The following is a 6,238-nucleotide window of genomic DNA, read 5'->3' on the forward strand; positions in this document are numbered from 1 at the left end:
TAAAAAATCAGGCATAGTATCTTGGTATGTAGATGTTTTATTCTAACAAGGAGTGCTTCATTTAAATATAATGCTGTTTGCTTTGTGCAAAACTGAAACTGAAACATTTGTAAAGGTTTCTTTGTACTGTTTCTAATCTATAATTTAACAGATTTGTTCCACCAGAATAAACATTTGCTGAATGTCATGGAAATGGTTTTGAAAAGTATAATGTCAGCAAGATCGCCTCTGAACACAACAGTTGAACAAGGCAGCACCTGTACACTGAAATACACAGACGTACCCACAAAACAGGCATGTTTCAGATACAGTCAGTGTCATAGCCATGGTTGCATTCTTTCAAACACTTTTATTTTTTTTTCAGTTCTTAAGACATGCCCTCACACTTTCCCTCATATTCTGTGCAAGCAAGGGGCATTAATCACACAAGTCTAAATGCCCATTTGTCCAGAATTGTTGCCTATGATCCATCCTTTGAATAACTTATATTCCTGACCTTTTTGATCAGTAAGATGAATGATAAAGATGAAGCCTTGTGGTTTACATCTTCGTAGAAGTTGCCATCTCCTCTGAGTAGTTAAAATAAATAATTCCTTTAGTGTTATTCACTGCCTCCTGCAAGCAATATTTGTATGTGTGTGGGCACGAGATGTACTGCATCTCCTTACCTTTGATGTTTGGTCTTGTTTTGGGGATGCTCTTTTGACAAGCTTTCAAAAGCCCCCTACTATGAATGTCGAATTAAGTACTCTTATGAATATGCATGAATATAAACCTCATATACTCATTTTGGTGGCTACTCACTGTGCTGGGTTGCCCTGGAAGCCATTCCAAATGGTTTTGATTTTGCGTTTGAGATTCTTAATGGTGGTAATTATCTGTTGCAGCCATGCAGTACCAAATATGATGCGTGTTAGAGATACTTTAAAAAATAATAATAAAAACGACTAAAGATGCTAATTCCCACATTTTAGTTCCTACAGGGCAATTAGCCCCTAGTAATGATGTTTATATTTATATGCAAATGTTTCAGGAAAAATGAATCTTAAACTGAGACTTCATTTCATATCAATACGATCAGGGGATGAGAGAATTCCATCTGTCTGTAGAAAATGCCTGCCATTAGCTCTACATGTAGCCTATTTCTGTAATAGAAACTATTTAATCTTAAGTAATTCATTCTTCATTTTGTGTTATTTTCCCTTCCTTCTGTTCTTTTATTAAGACCCGTAACTAATGTACAGTATGTGCCGCTCTTCAGGGCTCACACATAGGTGTCTTACCACAGTTTCTTTTGAGCATCATCTGTTCTTTGAATTATTACCTAATATCCTCACCATTCCTGATTTTGGGATAATAATTGAGTAACCAGAGAAGGCTTCTCAGAGGACACTTGCTTGTTAATATTCTCTATCTTAGGGATTGCTACAACATGCAAGACCGAAATAGAAGAAGCAAGGTTCTTCATTATAGCTGTAGTTTTTGACTAGCTTCTGATCTGTGGAAACTAAAGCTTACAGCTGTTGCATGAACTCCCTGTTCAGAGTTAGGCAACAGGCTTAGTCTAGAGTCAACCTCCTACTGCAATGCTCCTTCCACTCTACAATAATCTCTTAGTACAGAGGCCCTCTTAACGATAACTACTGGTTTTCTGTACTCTTCTTCTCTGCAAGACATGTTAAACTATCAATTGATAATTCAGCGTTTTAATGTCATTTGATACACAGCTTGCTTATCTTAGATGTCCTTTTGCAGAGAAATAAAATGCACATCTATTATCTCATTTAAGACTTGTTATTTGTCACATATTTTAAAGACAGAAAATATTAGTTTCTTTTTAGCTATCAGAAATGGAGAATCTCTGAATCGATGTCACATAAAACAAGTTGTTAAATGAACACAGAACTGTAAAGGTCTACCCATTACTGTGAAAGCATCAGAGATTTAGTTGAGGATAATGAAGAAAAGGGAAAAAAATCCACAAAGAGCAGTATAGTAAGAAAATTGTGTCATATTTACATCACCGCTATAATACAAACTCCTTAAGTAAGGCAAGGGTAGAATTTGGTGAATATATTCTTCTTGACCAAATTTGGTATGTGGTAATCACCAACAACTTTCCATAGGGAAATATGCACCCACTTGACAACTGCATATACATTTTCCTCTTTTAACCCAGAACAAACAAGAAGCCAACTCAGAATATCTAAATAAGAATCAAATGACACAAATAACAACCTATTTCAAACCACAGATGCTCACTGTCATAGTCAAAATCTGGAATGAAGGAATCTGGGAAAGGGGGGAATTCAGAATCCTGCCAGGGGAAAATCTCATTAGAATCTCTTGAGATTTATCTGTCACTCTGACAGGATAATTTGATTTTAAATTCCATCACTGCTAGCCCTAATTTTTAAAATTAAATTGGAAAAAAAGTGACTTCTCTTTCTCCCATATAATGAATAATAGGGTAATATAAATCAAAATCAAGGGTGCTATTAATCAAAAATTATAAGAAAAAGATCTGAAAATTCTTAGGATTTGAAAGAAGTAGAAAAGTTCCCCTCCCTAATTCTCACTCACCCATCACAGAACTAGAGGGAAGATCAGTTAAAAGAGGCTCCTTCTAAGATTCAGTTTTGAGAGACAAAAGTTTTCTTATCAATGCAGAAGTATAATACTTTCTCAAAAAGTCTGATCTCTTTCAAAAGAGCAGCACTTATTCAACCTAAGGCAGAGCCCATTTAGCCCATAATTATAATTCATTCTTGAATAAGAGTTTTCAGAGAGTATATAAAACACAGTAAAATGTCATAAACATGCCCTTACTTTTAGGTGTAATAGTTAGCATCTATAATCATATAAACCTTACAAAAGTCCAATCCCTCACATCCTTTGTTTCAACAAAAGACGAATCAACAAGTTCATGCCAGTGATGGATGAAAGTAATGCCGCTTTCAGAAGCTGATCTACTTGAAAGTCATCGTTTGCTTTTTCAGTCATATTTCTGTATAGTACCTCAGAATTCAGGTATTCTCAGTTCCACAGTGATAGTCCAACTACTCATTAAAAAGAATGGAATTATATCCTGACCCAAATGGAACAGAGGGCCATATCTTGAGAATTGCTTTTTACATTTTCAGGTGACACACTCTATAAACTTTCCAAATATTAAAATTTCTAAAGAGTGAAGGACTTAATGTCAACCTGCTTGTTAGGGAATCGGGTTCATGAGAGGTGAACAGGAGAATTTTTTAATATGAAGTCGAGAAGTCAGAGGCGCCTCTCTTTTAGCCTGGTCGTTTAACACAACCAGCTCTGATTGGCTAACCTTCCAATAGAGTTCTCTCTTGTAACATTTCCTTTCTCTTTAGGGAGCTTTCTCTCTCACACCAGGTACCTGTCACACTTTTGGTCCTACTTCACAGTTTCTCCCTGCCACATTTCTTCTTCTAGGTAAATGAATGAAGAGACAAACTCTATCCCATTACTTATTAAAATATCATTGTGGCTTCCTAGGAAGTAAGCTAAGTCCAAAAGAGTCTCTCTTTTAATTGAAAGTAAGAATCAAAATGCCTCATACAATTTCATATTTGTATATGGTAGAACACCATGATTCTCTTTGGGACATCAAGATATTGAAATATTAAGCATATTCTTTTATTCAAAAATGATCACATTTTCTACTTGTTAACCTAACAGCTAGTCATTTGATAAAGCTTTTCAATATTTAGTATGTGCCTACATTCAGAAATATATATGTATATATGTGTGTTCATGTGTATTATATAAAATCTCAAAAAAGTGGTAAGGCCCTGCCACCAAAATATGAATTCAGGAAATTGGAGTGAGAAATGTGAATTAACTTTACTCCAACTTAATAAGACAAATCAACTGTAATTATTTTAAATGATGGCATCTTACATGGTCCAGATTTTAGAAGCTTAAGGAAAGCACCTACCTTATGAAGTTACTAAGATTCCTCTCTGATTCATGTGATTACTCAGGACATGTGCCTGATTCTTCATAAACGGTGCCACTTTAGAAGCAACTTCTCACCTGTTGCAAATTTAAAATTGATATCTTTTTAATACAGAATAAAAAAGGTACAAGTTTTCTATTCACTTGATAAATTTTCAAAAATGTAAGTACATGAACATCTAATTTGGGGTGTTAACACATGCTCTGCAAACTTCTTTTCTTTTTTATAAACAATTGCCATATGTAATAAAACACAAATGATGGAAAAGTACTAGGAAAAAATTACATAGAGATATATACTCAATACGATTTCATCAGAAATGCTCAGCTCTTGTTTTCAGGAACACACTCCTGAAAGATTTCACCTTCACCCTGCGTAGAGCTGTGACAAGCCAGTCAAGGTCCACTGAATCCAATTAGAGAAGTTTTCTGGAAAGAAATTGTGATTCTTGACAATATTAGGGCAATATACTGGAAGCTGTTTTAACCTTAAGGAGGGCAGGGGTAGCTACAGTCATCTTTAGTGTGTAGCTTAAAACTGTGTCATCAAGCCACAAGAGGCCCAAACTATTTAGCAAGCTCTACCGGAAGCAGCCACAGGTTGTTCTATAAAATGGTCTATATTCTATTGGAGAAGATCTGGGAAATGTTTAGTGGTAGAAAAATTCAGAGCAGGGGACAGAAACGTCACTGTCATCTGACCTACCTTAAGAAGGGATGACGTTTTATGAATCTTAGGAAAAAGAACATAGAAGATTTACTGATTCAGAGGTGTAAGTGTTACTTCTTCTTCATTCTAACAGTTCAATAAATACTGACAAATCTCTCTCCTAAACATGCCTTTGCTTGTGTCTCTTATTACGGGTTTTCTGACATTTCCTTCATTACGTAACTCGACACTACAGGAAAATCCCTCTAAATAATCACTCCTCTGTAGGCCTCTCTGCAGTCCGCTCTGCATTCTGCCAGAAGCACCTTTCCAAACATAAATATGAACACATTGTAGAGGGTACCTGAGTGGCTCAGTTGGTTAAGCATGTAACTCTTGATTCGGCTCAGGTCGTGATCTCATGCTCATGGGATTGAGCCCTGCGTTGGGCTCTGTGCTGGGTGTATACAGCCTTCTTAATACTCTCTCTCTCTCTGCCCTCCCTCACACATGCAGGACCACTCACACATTCCCCCCAACAAAAAAATAAATAAAATTTAAAAAACATTCCAACCTTTGACTTATTTTACATCAATAGTTTTATATCCTAAGATCCTTAAGGAAAAATGAAATGTTCTTCATGATCTGGCTTTTGATTATTTGGCAGACTCGTCTTTTGAGGGTTCATACCTCCTTCCAATTTATATTAGTGCCAGCAATATCAAACTGCACTTAATCTACAATTGCACTTTGTATATATGGCTCATTTTGTCTTTTAATCCACCTAGAAACGTTCTATTCTCCTAAGTCCTGCTTTAAGATGTTATCTTCTCAGATGTTTTCCCTTTTTTACCTCCTAAAGGAGCTAATCACCCTGCCCTCAAATATGCATCTATACCTGGGTGTTAGCCGCTCCTCTGCTTACTGATCATCCCTCTTTGAACGTGTCTCTCAGTAGAAATCCCACACATCATTTGATTCTTAAGGGCCTCGCCCAGCCCCTGATTTATACAGGAAATGCATGGTGGGCAAAGCATACAGATTTTTACTTCCTCATATACTACTGACAATAGGAATTTCTTTTTTTTTTTTTTTTTTGGGTGTGATTTTTATTTTATTTGCTTGGACAGAGCTGTGGGTTCTCACTCCCTCCCACTGTGGGTATAATTCTTTGCACTAAGTTTGTTTTTATTTTTAAACAGCTTTATTGTGATATAACTCATATGCCAAACACTTCACCCATTTATTTATTTATTTTTATTATTATTATTTTTTCAAGTGTGGGTGGAGCCTCTGGTAAAGCCCCACGGAAAGAATACAGTCAGGCTCCTACAGTTCTGGAGGGAAGCATGCTTTCTGCTGCTTCTTTTTTTTTTTTTTTCAAATAAACTTTTTATTTTGTTTTTTTGAATATAACACAATTTTTTTAACATATGCAATTATTTTCCATAATTTACAAACAGTAGTTACAATGACACTCCAAACAGAAAGGCAAAGTAAAAAATCAAAACCCCAACTTGTATTTCATGTAATTAGACTTATACAGAAATTAGAATTTTTTTTTTTAATTTTTTTATTTTTTTAACTTTATTTATTTATATTTTTTAG

This window comes from Suricata suricatta, chromosome 6 (genome assembly GCF_006229205.1).
Source record: "Suricata suricatta isolate VVHF042 chromosome 6, meerkat_22Aug2017_6uvM2_HiC, whole genome shotgun sequence".
NCBI classification, from domain to species: Eukaryota; Metazoa; Chordata; class Mammalia; order Carnivora; family Herpestidae; genus Suricata; species Suricata suricatta.